Source organism: Aquila chrysaetos, chromosome Z, assembly GCF_900496995.4.
Source record: "Aquila chrysaetos chrysaetos chromosome Z, bAquChr1.4, whole genome shotgun sequence".
Classification (NCBI taxonomy): domain Eukaryota; kingdom Metazoa; phylum Chordata; class Aves; order Accipitriformes; family Accipitridae; genus Aquila; species Aquila chrysaetos.
The window spans coordinates 77,327,473-77,342,841 of record NC_044030.1 but is presented as its reverse complement, the minus strand read 5'-3'; the positions used below and the strand labels follow the sequence as shown (position 1 = coordinate 77,342,841).

General features: G+C 50.6%; 1 protein-coding gene across 2 annotated transcripts in view; it reads left to right on the top strand.

Annotated features, from left to right (window-relative positions):
- Positions 1-15,369, top strand: part of CNTFR (ciliary neurotrophic factor receptor) — a 212,789-nt gene that overhangs the window by 18,736 nt on the left and 178,684 nt on the right. The window lies entirely within an intron of this gene.

Below are 15,369 nucleotides of genomic sequence, written 5' to 3'. Positions count from 1 at the left end.
GCTTTGCTGCTTTTAATGAGAGTAATTTTGCCCTGGCTTCTATCAGCTGCAGCCCACCTGTGCTGCCAATTACACTGGTGGATTTGGTGTGACCTGCGGAGCTGGGATCAGGGTGTCCGAGGTTTAAGTGTTTCTGAGCTGCAAGGTGTGAAAAATCTCACCAGTGTTGAAACAGAGAGGGGTGGGGGAGCAGCCTTCTGAGTTATGAAAGACCCAAGGACATGCCAGTATCAGGTGCTGTTGATCTCTGGGGAATTCAGAGAATCAAGGGCTTGCTAATTGCAGGCGTGTTGCCAGCACATTGGGAAAGAAATTCTCCTTAATCACAGGCTGTGTGCCCTATTTTTTTTTTTTTTTTTTTGTAATTGAATTAGGTAAATGTGTATTGTAACACCTCCTCGGTGCCTGGGTAGGCTGGGAAGGCTACACGCGTGGACCTGAAGTGTGTGCCTGTATGCCAACACACTGACAGGGCTCTGTGGGAGTGAGGCTGGTGGTTCTGCTACGTAAACACAATGCATCTGTCACACATTTCCCATTTCTGGAGAAGCTGGCATGCAGGCTGGTGTGTACCTTGCTCACACTGACCCAGGCACTGTCCAAGATTAGCTTTCTGCAGTGTCCACGTAGCCGCGTCTTCCTTCTGGCTGGTGCCTGGTGCTCAAATTTGTTCCTGCCTGCTTGTAAAAACTGTTGTTTTCATTGTCATGGTTTCAGTCATTGCAAGGCAGGTTTGAAGGAGAATATTGGCTGGACTGGTGTTAGACAATATCCTTTGGGGCCCCAGGCGAAAGGCAGTGGTGGGGGTGTGGAAATCAGGGTAGCCGGGTAATTGCAACGCCAGTGAGCCCTGTCCTGGAGCACAGTGCCAGTGCTGATATTTCTGCATCAGTGAGCAGCCCCTGTGTGCAAATATATCTGAGGCACGCATTTAAAGTTTTGGCTGGTTAGAGATGCTCTGCTAGGGCCCAGTGTCTAAGGGTTGGGAGAAGACAAGCATTTTGGAGGCTGGCTGGGCACTGCAGTGACTTGGAGGGTGCTTTGGACCTGCCTTGGTGCAGAGCAGGAGGCACACAGCCCATGGGGAGAGGAATCTCTGGCAGCTTGGCTGCACGTAAGGTATCTTACAGCAATAACAACTTGTGTCAACTCTTACTTTGTCGAGGTGTCTGATGCGGGGAGCAGCTTGTGTTGTCCTTAGCAAGCAGTGCTCAAGAGGCTGTGCGGGAGGGTACTTGCTAAATTTTGGGGCAGAAGCTGTGCTGGCTCTTGACCTGTGTGTGGGTCAGCTGTCTCCTTGATGTGTCATTCAGAAGTGCTGTGCTCTGTAAGTAATACCTCTGTGATTAGGTTCAGGGAAGACAGCTCCAAATTTTTAAGGTGGGACAATTGAAGGGGGGGCTGCAAAAGAATGAGGAGGTGTTTGTAGGCTCTGTCCTCAAAGCAGGGATGGGAGGGAATTGGTGCACTTTGAAGAAATGTGAAGGTGCTGATGATGAAATGAAGGCTAACTTCTATTTCAAAGGCTTAGACCTTCTCTGGATACCCTGGCATAGCCTGGCCTGGGTCTGTTCTTTCTTGGCAAGGATATTCTTGTAAATGGAAATGCTGGCCTGGGTGACTTTCTGTGTCTAGCTGCTGGAGGAAATGTGCTGAGCTGAAACAAGCATTTCCAGAGCTGAGCTCTCAAGCTTGGGATCTGTTGATCTCCCTGCTGAGATGCTGGGGTTGGCAGCTGGGCTGCGGTCCTTCTTGAGTGCCTGGGCTTGCTCCCAACCCAGGCCCATCAGACCACTTGTGATATGAGCTTGCTTCTGACTCTGAAGGTCAAATGGCTTGCAGCAGGGTGACAAAGGAGCCTTTGATCTGAAAGCGAGATTGTTCTTGTGCCTCGCCCCAGGAGGGGTCTCATGGGCCAGGGATGCATACTGGCTGAAAGGAATGCTTAAAATGTTCTTTCTTTACTCCTGTCAAAAGCCCTTGCAAATGTGAATCAAAATATCTGCCCCAGTGCTTTCCTGCTGCATGCTTCAGGCTGGCTTGTTCCCTGAGAGTGGCTTGATCAGTACAGCCAAATGTCCTGAGATCCTGTCCCTGACAGTGGACAGTAGTGGACATGCAAGGAAAGGCATAAGAACAGGGTGAGGGTGCCCTGTGTAGCTCCAGTTTTTGACAACCTATGGCTCAAATGTCTTCAGCCAGAAGTAAAGAGATTTTTTTTTTTTTTTTTTTTTTTTCTCCTCTCCTGTGAATTCGTCCAAGTGCATAGATTCAGGAAAGCAAGTCTTGATCACCTGCAGCATCCTTCAACCAGGAATTGCACCACTCTCCTACACCTCTTGTGAAGGGCTGGTCCTTTCTGAGTTGCCAGGGACCTGCTGTCTGCTGGCTTTTTCCGTCTGCTGCTGTGGGGGCTTGGGTGCTGTCAGGGGCTGAGTGGAAGACTCATGCCTCACACTCCACCAGTGCAAAGCCTGTGCTTGTGTACCTTCAGCCCTGCAGCTGCAAGGTATCTTCCAGCAAGGCTCTGTGCTATGAGGAGTCTTGCATGATACTGTGCACCCCAGCCTCATGCTGCATCCCTTCCCTGCCTGGCCATGCCTTGTCAAGCCTCTCCAGGCACCTGTTTCATGTTGTGCCACAGATGTCCGGTTGCACATCTCCAGTGCTGATGTGTGACAGCTGAAAGATCAGCTTGTTTCTGCAGGGAGGCAGCAGCTGCAGCTGGGTGTAAGTTGCTCCTGGGGTCTCATGTGCACATGCTGGGCTGTTGTGCTGCAGCCGTGAGGCACAGCCCAGCCGCATGTCACTGAGATTTTCCGTGGCTCGCTCTGTTCTTGGAGCTTTGTTCAATTATGTTTTGGCAATAAAGCAACTGAGGACTCTCATACTGGGCAAATAAAATGTCAACATCTCAGCCTGAAAAATACCTCATAGACTTCTCTATACAATTTTAAATTAAAAAAGAAAAGCTGCAAACGGCAGCACCCATTCTGGTGAGCCTTTGGCAGTCCCCTTTTGATCAGGAGGAAAAGGGATTGGGGTGACTCTTGCATTGCAAGAAGTTATCCTGGGGGGCTGGAAGGAGGCTGTGATCATTCGATTGATCACCCAGTCTTAATCCATTGGTGATGGTGTGTTAATTGCTGTCATCATGTGTTAACATGACACTTACACCAGGGGGACCTGTCATACCCTTCACTTCTTGCTAGCTGTCCTGATGGTGACTATCATTCCTGTCACATAAGCTGTGAATTGAAGGCAGTGTGCAGGTCCCTGGGAGGCAATGAGTTCTACTTACGCATGTCATAGGGCTTGCCAGTCGGAGCAGCGTGGCCCGTATTGCATTTGTAGCCTGATTTGCAAGCTTCCTGCCCTGCTCCCGCTGCAAGTGTGGCTTTCTACCATCTGCTTGCCCTTGAGCTGCAGAGCATGGCTCTTGGCTGGAGCAGTGATGTGCGAGGATGTCTGCAGAGCACGGATGAGCTGCCTTGTGCCCAGAGGGGAAGCACCAACAGGAAAGATGCTGGGAGCTCCCGGCTGCACCATGTGCCTCTTGTGCTTTGCTGGGAGTGATGCTCAGGCAGATGGGATGTTTTGGTCTTGCTCCCCAGCTGCTCTAGGCCTGGACTGCTGAGCTGCAGGCAGAAGGCTGTTTGCAGTCTCTTGGTCCCCATGTAGATCATGGAAGGCTTGCTTGGTGCTTTTGGGTCAGGTTAACCCTCACCTGGGCCTATCCTGCAGACGTGGTGGGTTGCAGCCCTGGTAGCAGTGTGCCTACATGTCTGGTTAACCAAAAGCTGAGTGGTTGTAGCTCTTTCCTTAGGCAAAAAGCAAGTACCTGCTGGCTTGTGCTCCCATGGATGAGGCAGGGTCTGAGCAACCAAACTGCAGCCAGAGAAAAGCATGTTCCTTGCATCCCAGTACGTCTCACATTGCTATTACAGCTGGCTGTGAAGTGCTTGGGGGATTTCTCTGCTTTCTCCATGTAAGTGTAATACAAAATCTGATCAACTTAAGATGCATCCACTTCCTCCACCCGGCAACTCTAGGTCATGGATGGTCACTTAAAAATCACAGCTCTCTGTTCACGCTTGAACCAAAGGAGGGTGTGTGACCTGCATCTTCTGTCCAAGAGATGCTGCACAGGCAGGTGAGGGAGAAGAGAATTTTTTTTTTTCTTTTTGTTCCTTGTACCCTTCCATTGAAATGCTCTGAGCTATTTAGGGAGTGGATGGTCAGGAGGCTGGCAAGGATGGGAGGATGAGGGCAAACTGTCACTTGGTGCTGCTCCAGAGTACGCAAGAAGCTTGTGCAGGGCTGCCCAGGCATTCCTGCTGATGGAGGATGAAGCATCTGGGCTGTTGGCAGCTGATGGACAGCCCCACCGTGCCCGGCTCCCTGAATCTGCCGGCCCAAGTGCTTTTCCCTGGGGGACGGGGCCTGCCAAAGGCACTTTTGCTTTCCCTTCTGTTGTTTTCCACAGGACGCTTGGATGCAAAGCTGCCAAGTTGCTCCAGTGTCTTCCAGCTCCTGGGGGACAGGCATGGCTAAGCCCACCCAGTGCTACCTGCAGCCCACCTGGCTGGCCTTGGTGCCTCCCCTGAGAGATGAGGAGCATAGGGAAGAAATGGCACAGCCTGTAAAGGGAGCTGGCTGGTGTGCTTTGCTCTTCTCTTAAACAGATCACGCAACTGGTTAGCAATCCTGGCAGGTTCCCTGTACCCAGAAGCGAGATATCATGGCAATGCGGGGAGCAGAGTATGGCAGGTCAGAAAGGGGACTGGGAGGTCAGAGCTGAAATCCAGCCAAGGTTATTGTCACCCTGGGCACTCCCAGGTGATCTGCAGGAGGATATTGCTGTTGTGTGGGCAGTACAGTGAAGGTTACTGTGATGGCTTTAACAGGACGCTTTCAGAGACACCAAAGAATTAGGTCTCTGGCCTCAGATACTGTGCTTGGCACCCTGTTGTGTCTAGGCTGGGCTGAGGACAGCCTGGCAAAAGGTTACCTTGTGGCAGAGCACACAGTGGGTTTCTTTGAAATGCTGTGGAAGGAAGGAAGTAAATTTCCCCTCCTGTTTTTTTTCCAAATCCTCTTCTAATCAGACGGATTAGGCTGACTGTCAGTGCTGTGACTGTCCAGGTGATAACTTCCAACTTTTTTGTCTTAAGTAAAAAGTCTGTTTGCAGGAAACGAATTTAAAAAGCAATTGCCTGATATTTTTCCAAAGCTGATTGTTTCTCATCTGACCTTTGGCTGTACAAGAGCTTAAGCCAGCAGAACCTCAAGTGGAACAAGCTACTGTTTTGGTGCTCAAATGCATAAGGACACCGTGTCCTGCCGTTAAGGCCAAAGTGTGTGTACATCGCCTGTGTCCCTGCTCCATCAGGGAAGCCGTGGGAGTTTTGAGGCCCCCTTGGTTATAAGGCTTTTTTCTTTCCTGGTCTTGCTGTGGCCACAAAGATCTGAGCCTTTAGGACAGTATTCCTTGGCTTTTTAAAGGCCACCTCGCCTTTTTTGACAAACATCTGTGGGATGTTTTGTGAAGTGTTACAACACTTTTCTGCTTACAAACTTGCTCTCTCCTATAGCTGCTTGTGTGCGCAAGTGCTGCTGTATGGGTGCGAGGTTTTGCCTTTGCAGCTGTGCTTGTGCTGCTCTGTGATGCCTTCAATGTCTCAGGTTGAGAAGTGCTGGTTTGGGGAGCTCCGTGCTGCTGCATGGGGCTGGCAAGGGAGAGCAGCACATGGAAAACCTCTCCTAGCATGGGTTGCATTTCTTTCTTGTGTCAGTCAGTAACGCCTGAATGAGCTCATTTTGCTCAGGAGACGTTTGTCCCTGCCTTGCTAGCTTTGAGCCCTTCTAATATGCTTCCACAGGCATTTATTTCTGTGCTTTCTCCAGAGCTGTCACCAGCTTGGAGCACAAACCTTTTCAGGATTGAATGCTCTTGTGTTATCATTTGGTAATACATGAGGGAAAAAGATTTTTCTGGGGGATGATAATGACCTTGCTGTGTTTGAGGTCAATGAAACATCAGGCTGCATCTTCTAAGGGTGCCTGTGGCTCACTCTGTGTGAAGCTGAAGCCTTTTTTTCAGGGAAGGATCTCTTGGTTGGTCATGTCTTCTAGCGGTACCTGCAGCCTCCAACCTCCTGTGATAGTTATTAATCCTGGGAGATGAATATTTCCTTGATTCAGGGGTCTTCATACTGGGGATATTTCCCTAGTAGGGGAAGCTGTGGAGAAAAGGGAAAGGGCTTTCTTCTTCCCCCCACCCCAAACTCAGTCCCTCAGTGCTGAAGCATCCTCAGGTGTCTCTAACACCTTGGATGTGCTCATGCTGAGGGTTGCATGCAATGGCACAGAGAGTCCATGCTTGCCCTCGGCCACTCCTGGAAGCCAGGCTGTGCCAGAGTCCAGCTTCAGACTGGTATCCCACTTGCCCTCTGAGCTGTGCCACTGGCCAGCAGATGCCAAAGCTGGTGGCCTGTTAGGGTGCAGTGCAGGAGCTTCTCTTGGCACCTGCTCCCATGCACTTGGCTGCAAGCCCTGTGGTGTCTGCCATCTCTGCTTGGAGGGGACAGGCTTGCTGAGGATTTGATCTTGCCAGCTGCTGGCAATAGCTCATTTTAATTTCCGTAATGGACCTGGTTCCTGCAGAGATGGTCTGGAGAGAGATAAATCACAAGACTTGGAGAAGAAGTGTGGGGGTGCTAGGTGAAGGAAGAGCCCATCTAGTTCCCATCTAGTTTCTTCCTCTGTCTCTTGTCTTTGCCAGGGCAGACCTGCTTCCTGTGATCCTGGATCTTCTCCAGTATCTTATAGTTTACCAGGCTGGAGATGGTATAAATCACACTTGGAAGATGCTGAACCAGAGAGTTTCCTGACCCTGATGGGAGTGCAGAGGGAAAAGGAGAAGAAGGGCTGAAGGGGGGGAGGGGAGCTGAGGCTTGAGTGAGTGGGAGATGATTTCTGGGGAGGAGTGAAAGTTAAGCAAGCAGGAGCCTGGCTCTGCATGCAGCAAGACTGTTTGGAAGGAAGGTGGTGTATTGCTGCAGCATGTCACTGCCTCTTCCCATTGCTCAGCATTTGGCACAGGGGCTGCAGGAGCTGGCTTGGAGGTGGGTGATGGTTCCAGGTCTGTGCATCCCACCGTCCGGCAGAGGAAAACAGCGCTGCTGGGGGTAGTCCCATATGCAGCTACCCTCTGTCCAGGTTGGCCAGACCTCTGCTGCTTCCCTGATTGAGGCTAATGCTATAAAAAAGTGCTGTCTGGTTTTAGCACATGGGCTGTGTGTAGCATCGCTTCTGGATCTTCTCTTCAGGGCTCTTCTGGAAAAAGGGACCTGGAATGTTCTGCCAAAGCAAATTGTTTTCCTGTAAGTCTTCCTGCTTAGCTACTTTTTTCTGCACGTCTGCTAATACCTCCTGCTCTACCCAGCTTTCAGCACTGCTGAGCATAGGGCATTTTTGCAGTGAGCTAGTGAAATGTGGTCCCTGAACACCTTTTTGAAGATCCTCTAAGTGACGGGGAGCTGTGAGATGCCAGGGGTGGGACAGTGAGTGACCTGGGGCCCACATGTCTATGCAGCTACCCCTGGGAGGCTCCAACCAGCTGTGGCAGCAGAGTAGAAGTAGCTAAAGCTTATTAGCAGAGAAGAGCTCCCTTGCGCTCATGCAATGGCAAAAAAAGACCCCAAAGCTTAAAAAAATGACTGAAGAGGAAGAAAAACTTCCTTTTCCAAGTCATCTTTTTCTCAGACTCACCAGCAAGGTACTGTTGCTAAGGTGAGGAGGCAGCCTGGAGGATGCGAGGACAAAACCCATGTGAGTCAATGGGCAGATGGGAATTGAAATCTGCCTCTGGTGCTGCAGCACTGCCCAGTTAAATCCACTCTCCTGCATAAGCTCTAGGAGGCAACTTGAGCTGGGCAAATGACCCTGGGCCTTTGATGTCGTGGTCCGAGTACAGGCCCATGTGTCTCTGTGGCTGCAGGTCCTTCAAGAGCTATTAAGTGGCTCAGTTTGGTTTGTAGCATTCTCAGCAGCTCTTCTGCCCCTTGTCCGTGTGCTGCAGTCTTTCCTGTTTGTGCTTGGAGCTGGTGGAGACCAGAACGAGCCTCACAGCTTGTAATAAGCATGGATAATACGGATCAGAAGTGCTCTGGGAAATGATGTTTTCCTTCAATTATCTGTGCTTGTTACTTGTGGCAAGGGGAGGAAGTGCCCTTGAAGGTGAAGGGTGGGTAGAGTTCATGCAAAACCAAAACAGCCTTTTCTTGGCTGGTGCTTCAAGTCTGATTCCCTCCCTCCCTACTCTCACAGGCATTTCTTTGCACTGATGCCTGAAAGCCATGCTTGTGCAAAGATGTTTGAACTGGGCTGCTCCAATCTCCACCAGTCCTGCAGAAATGATTGCAGATTAGCACATGAGGCAGTGGAGAAGGAGCATGCAGCATGGTCTGCTCAGTGGCCTGCAACTAGTTGCCTTCCTCTCTCCAGACCTGTGTTTTTTTCCCCTACCTGCTGTGGCAGTGTAGGCTGTAAATCTTTCCAGGCAGGGCCTCTTGCTGTGTGTGTGGTGTTGGAGCTGCTGTCTCAGCTGGAGGCTCTAGGCATGCTGCAGAGACAAGAGCACAAATGGATAGTGGGGACAAGATGGTTTGGCACTGCCCTGGCTGATGCAGCAAGCCTGGGAGGCTGCTGTTGAGGTGCTGGCATTGCAGGTAAACAGAAGCCTGGGGACCAAAGAACTTGTACTGGTTCTAGCATCCTTCAAGAGAACATGATTGGAAGGCTGTGATCAATCAGTGAAGGACTGTTATGGGGTAAGAAATCCCTGAGGCAGGATTCTTGCTGGGATGGTGTAGGAAGTTTTATATCCCCAGAATACCTTGCCCAGTTGCATTTTTAGATCAATGATTCAGTACCTGGGGAAACTGAAGTAGAAAGTGGACTTACAAATGACAGGCTCTGTGAGGTGTGAAGTGCCCCTAGAGGATTGTATCAGGGAAAGAACCAGGAAAGCAAGAAATCAGGACAGAAAGTGCAGCAGTGAGGGATGTAAAATGGAGAACAGAAGAGTGCTTGTATATGGTTTTCTGGGGGGATGGGAAGAGTGGTCAAGCTATTAAAAACTTGTAATGTCTGCTGGGATGCTGCTGGATGCCAGAGAGGAGCGTTGGAGGGTGGACCCTTTTGAATGCGACAGGATGAATCTTATGTTATGGTGTGGAGGTGTCTGAGCTGTATGATCTCAGCCCTTCCAGCTGGTGATGGAAGGAGGGAGAAAGGCTTTTTCAAAGTACTGCTGGGGAGAAGAAAATACAAGGGATACAATAGGTCTATTAAATAGAATTGGTTTCTTACCAATTTCTTTTCCCTTCTCAAGTGACAGAGATCCTCAGCATCTCTTTATACCTGTCTTTAGCTAGATTAAAAAAAGTCCAAAGAGGTGTGGGGGAGACTGGGAACAAAAGATGACTCTACAGAAATAGCTATTAAGGAAAGCTTGAGGGTAGTTTGCAAGCATCTCAAATGCTCGGCTAACCTCAGTAAATACTCTTCAGGGAATTAGTGGTTGAATGTAAGTAGCTGGTGTCCCTTTGCTTTAAGAAGATGGGAGTCTGGTGCCAGGGTTGTTGACAGTGCAGAGTGGGTACCAGTCTGAGGGATAAGATGGGTTTGTCGTTTTTTCTGGAAACCTGTCGCTTTCCCTGTCCCTGCAGGAAGAGGTGTGATGCCTCTGCTGTCTCGCTTGCAGTTTGACTCCAGGATGCAGCTCTTCGATGGGATTACAGCCCCAGTCTGGCAGCAGCTGATCTGTGCCATTTGTTACTCAGCTCAAGCAGGCATCATGGGCAGCCTTGCTTTGAAGGTGAAGTGAGCACTGTAATTGGAGGGAGGAGTGAAGAGCAGGTTTCAGTGTTGCAGCTGGGTTTTAGAGCAGTGTTTGATGCAAAGCTTCCCTGGTGAAAATGGTTTCAATATGGAAGCAGGAATGAAAGGACAGTGAGACTTCAAAGTGCTGGAGAAGCACATGGGATGCCTGTTCTGACCTCTTAAGGTTGCTGGTCTGTCCTAATTGATCCCCCTGCTGATCCAGTGAGGATAGCTGACTTGCATTTTAAAAACAACATAATCTGCCTTCCCTTTTTCCAAATGACCGTCGGCCTGACTGTCTTTAGTGGGAACATGGGCTGTCTCCTTTGGTAACTCCTGCATGTGAAATGAAGAGCTAAAGGAAGGTGCAGAGGGACATCTTGACTACTTGTGGGTAGATGCCCTTGGTGTTGCTATGTGGCTTGGCTTCTGGTTCATCTTTGGCTGGCCTGGAGGGAGGGAACCAGGACATCTCCACTGCTCATCTGCCTTCCACTGTTACCAGCTTAGGGCTTAAGGGTGGGATGACTTGCAACTGGAGCCGAGACCTGAGCATAATACTTCCCAGCCCAGGGTAGTTTGTTTGCCCTCTTACAGTGACCCACAAGCTGAGTTGTCTCCTTTGCCTTCATTGTGTGGGATCTGAGCAGCCCTGGAGGGGGGGTTCCACTGCCAGCAGAAATCTTCTCTCTACACTGGTACTTTTGCAGGGGGTGATTAAGTCCTATCCTGATTGTCTCTTGGCTTAGTTGAACCAATTGAGCCTGTGGCTGCACAGCAGGCTTTCCAGTTCCCGACTCATTCTCCTAATTCTTCTTGGAAGCTGTTCCACTTCTACAACCTCTTTTTTTGTGAGTGTGGACACCAGCATTGAAGGCAGCAGGCAGGAATAGTCTCACTGTGCTCCAGCAAGAGCTAATACTAAGCTCATGCTGTTCAGGATGCTCCCTGGTGTATGCAGGGTATTTTTTCCCCTTAATTATACACTGACCTTGAACAGCCTGACTTGTGTGTAGGAGCCATGGAGAAGATTTGGAACTGCATTTTAGGGTATATGAGGCTTACTTAGACCAACAAGGGGGGTGCAGTATTTGGCCGTGCTGGCATACATGGTGCTCAGACTGGGAGAGGAGCTTCAGCAAAGAGGACACGGCAAGGGGAGCCAGTTGCCCTTGTGACACTGGGTTTGCAGCTGATGCAGCGGAGCAGGGTTTTGCTTATGCTGTGGCCTTGCATCTGAGGGTAGGGATGAAATAGTGATGATTACTTGGGAGGATCGGTTTTCCGCTGAGCAAGTAGGTGGAAAGTCAGGCAACAGAATTAGCTGAATACACAAACAGTCTGGGCTGGAAGAGGTTCTCTCCCCGGGGAGAGATTAAGGCATGTGGTGTCTTACGTAGCAGTGATGGCCCGTGTGCTCTTGCCGTGCCTTGGCGCTCTGAGCTGACAGTTGTTGAGCTGTTGGCTTTGTGCTTTGTCCTCATCACTCCCAGCTCCTTTCCGGTGACCAGCTGGGGTAGAATATCTTGTGACACATGCTCAGTCCTTGCTGCTCTTTTCCCACAGGCGGTTGGGTGCTCTGCCCCAAGCCCTTCCTCCCTGGGACACTTGAGCTCAGTTTTGCATCTTGCCTGGATCCATAAGTGACTCTCAGGGTGTGAACGGTGCTGTGGGACAGGCAGGGGTCTGCAAGCCCTGTGCCCACTGGTTTGTGCCAACTGAGCTTTTAACAGCAGGGGCTGTACCCGTGAGCATCATATGAGACTTCAGAAATAGCTTTGATTGCACTCAAACAACCTCCCTGAGTTTCTGGGTGCTAATGTCAGCACATTGGGTCCTGAGCGTGCAGCAACCAGCATCTCTCAGGCTCTTCCCTGACACACAGGATCGCAGAGGGGAGGGTATGGTGCAGTGGAGCATAGCAATAAAAATCTGCAGGTCCTCAATTGTTTGGCTCCTGGAAATCAACAGGATGCTGTTGGTCCTGGCAGCAGGCTGGTGTGCAGTGATTTTCCTTGGCTCCCTGTAGCAGTGGTCCCTGTGGGAGGCTGTGGCTGATCAGGGCCCTGCAGGCAGTAGCTCAGTTTCCCATGCAGGTCTGGCAATATCCTACCCAAATTCCGTGAAAGGGAAAAAAAAAAAAAAAAAAAATTTGTTGCAAGTTTTTTCTGCAAGTGGGTCATATCTGCTGTTCAGTGACAAAAGACCTTAGCAGGTGGAAACCCTTTTGCAACAAACTTGATGCAGGAACCAAAACCTTTCAGGAAAGCCTCAGGATTATCTTATTTCTGAGAAGGATGAGAGCTCTTCCCCCAAACCTACCTAACAGGATGTAGATAAACACTTGGCAAGGTCTGGATGTAAAGTCCCTTGGTGGGTCAGAATTCATAGTACGTGGCAAGGCAGTAAGAGGCTTGAAGGTGTCTCAAGTGGTATTGCAAATAATCTCTTTAATTCTGCTTTTAATTTATGCCTGCTAATGAGCAGGGAGGAGTAGCAGAAGTCTTAAATTCAGCTCGTGTAACTTGGAAAAGAGAATGAAACTTGAGGAACCGCCAAAAAAATAGCAAGGATGTGAAAAGAGTGTAAGGAAACTATAACCTGAGAGGATGAGAAATGAAAACTGCACGCTACTGCAGGGGGGAATTCAACCCTAAAGTGTAAGGACTTTGGACGTTTCCTGTGCTGAAAGCATCAGGCTTCAAGCGTTTTGCAAATGGAGTACAAAGGCTAGGTTTCCTTGTGCAGGACTTGGTGTGCCCCATGCTGGGTTCCCATCAGCTGCCTGGCTCCAGATGTACAGTTGTCCCACTCAGGCAGGAGTGGGGATGGGAGGAGAGCTCTCTGGTGGTCTCCTCCTTTGGTGTGCATCCCTGGGGACTGCCCCCCTGCTCTGAAGCTGCTGGTGGCTACTTCTGGGCAGAAGTTAATAGTGTGGGTCTTCCAGGTGCTTGCAAGATAGCAGCTTGGCCTGGTTCTCCAGCTGTTTTTGAATAAAAGGGTCACTCTGTCTCACATGCTACTTATTTGGCAGCATTTAGCACAGGGCCAATAATGTTTGGTGTCTTGTAGCTCCTTTGCCATGGATACGTGTCACCAGAAAAGCGATAAGGAGGGAGTAGGGGGTGTGGGTTTTCTGTTCCCTCTGTCCTGCCCCAAACTCAGTCTGGGAAACCCTTAGGAGGTGCCTTGAGGTGGAAATCACATGCTGCAGAGGACTGGGACCATGTTCTGAGGCACAAAGGTGGCGTGTGGCTCTGGTACCGAAAGCCAAAAAACCCTGGGCTGTGCAAGTGAGGGGGCTTTTGCCCTGCCTCCCCCAGACCCACCAAGTGGGGCAGGGCTTTGCAGCTGGAAACCTTAAACCAACTATTTGGTTTCTGGCTGCTCGTGCCCAGTGTTGGACAAGGCAGATGTTGAGTTGCATCTCTTCGCTCTCTCATGTTCACCCGGAGACCCCCACATCCTTGGCTAGTAAATTACCAGCCTAAACTTCTCCATAGCAAACTGCAAAGTAAATAAATAATTCTCTTTTAGAAACCTCTTTTTCCCAGTTAAATTGCCCCCCTTGGTACTTTCATGCATTTCAAGAAGTCGGAACAGTTCACAATTGGAAACAAGCAGTGTTTAGCTCCTGCTGTGAAGGGAAAGAGTCAGGCACCAGAAAGACTGTCATTTTAGCCGTGCTCTTACAAAAGAGGGTGTTACAGTAAACTTCCTTATTTCACTGAAGGAGAATTCAGCAGGCTTGACGGAAACCGGATGAGACAGGCACGGTAAATGGATTTTGCTGGCCGAATTGAAAGCAAAGAAACATGCATGTGCGGTGGCTGGTCAAGAATTGACTGTATCTTGCAGAAACCAGGAATGAATTAGGGACAGAGAATTAGCGAGCCCTGAAACAACATCTGTCTAGCTGTATTCAAGGTTCTGTTCACCTGTGGCATGCCTCCAATGGCAATTGAATGCAGTGAGCGAGGTGGCTCTGTTTAACTGCCTTGCTGCCTTTTATCTCTATACGTGCGCTAGAAGGGTTAGGGGTGCCTGCCTGGGGTATGCTCGAGTGGTACTGTTGGGCTCCAGCAAGCTGCAATGCTGGTGTAAGGCAAGCTGAGGGGGATTCCTGTGGATGCAACATCCCATGTGGTCAGCACCAGGTGCTGGAGGAGACCAGGAGCCAGTGGGGACCACTGGGATAGAGCAAGGGAAAAGGACAGATGTCTCCTGGTCCCTGATCCCCAGGAGAGGAGTGATACCCAGCCCTGCTTGGGCAGGGTTCTCCAGCGTTTCACCACCTTTTAGGGGATGAATTTAACTCCCCAGTGAGCACTGTGCGAGGATCATAGTGTTTCCTCCCTTATTGGCACAAAGCATTTTGCTCCCTGTTCTTGATGCAGCATCGGCAGGGCCCCTTCTGATAAAGTGGGACCTATCCTGCCTTGCTGACAGCTGTGTGGAGAGCTGGGCAGGTGCTGTACTGGAGAGGTGTACAGCACCTTATCTGTGACCTCTTCTGCAACACCTCCCTGCCAGCAACATGAGACCAAGGCTGTTGTCCTGGTGTTCTGCAGGTTTTCATCTCTCTGAGCAAAGCGGCACCATTATAGTTACCAAAAAGGACTGATGCCACCTTCCATCCTGGGCTGGGAGGATGTATTAGGTTTGCATGGCAATGTTTTGGTAGCGGGGGGGCTACAGGTGTGGTTTCTGTGAGAAGCTGCGGGAAGTTTCCCCTGTGTCCAACAGAGCCAGTGCCAGCCGGCTCCAGGAGAGACCCAGCACTGGCCAAGGCCGAGCCCATCAGTGATGGTTGTAGTGCCTCTGGGATAAGGTATTTAAGAAGGGGGAAAAGTTGCTGCGCAACAGCAATGGCAGCCAGAGAGAGGAGTGAGAATACATGAGAGCAGCAACCCTGCAGACCCCCAGGTCAGTGCAGAAGGAGGGGGAGGAGGGGATCCAGGCGCCGGAGCAGAGATTCCCCTGCAGCCCGTGGGGAAGACCATGGTGAGTCCCCCTGCAGCCCAGGGGGGTGAGTGGGGGAGCAGATGCCCACCTGCAGCCTGGGGAGGAGCCCACGCTGGAGCAGGAGGATGCCCCCCAAGGTGGTTGGGACTCCATGGGAAGGCCCGCGCTGGAGCAGTCTGTGCCTGAAGGACTGCAGCCCGTGGGAAGGACCCACGCTGGAAAAGTTTGTGGAGAACTGCCTGCCATGGGAGGGACCCCATGCTGGAGCAGGGGACGAGGGAGGAGTCCTGCCCCTGAGGAGGAAGGAGCGGCAGAGACAAGGTGTGAAGAACTGATGGCAACCCCCATTCCCTGTGCCCCTGCACCGCTGGAGTGGAGGAGGTGGAGAAATTGGGAGTGGAGTTGAGCCCAGGAAGAAGGGGCAGGTGTGGAGAAGGTGGTTTAAGGTTTGGTTTTTATTTCTCATTATCCTACTCTGACTGGTAATAAATTATACTAATTTCCCTGAGTGGAGTC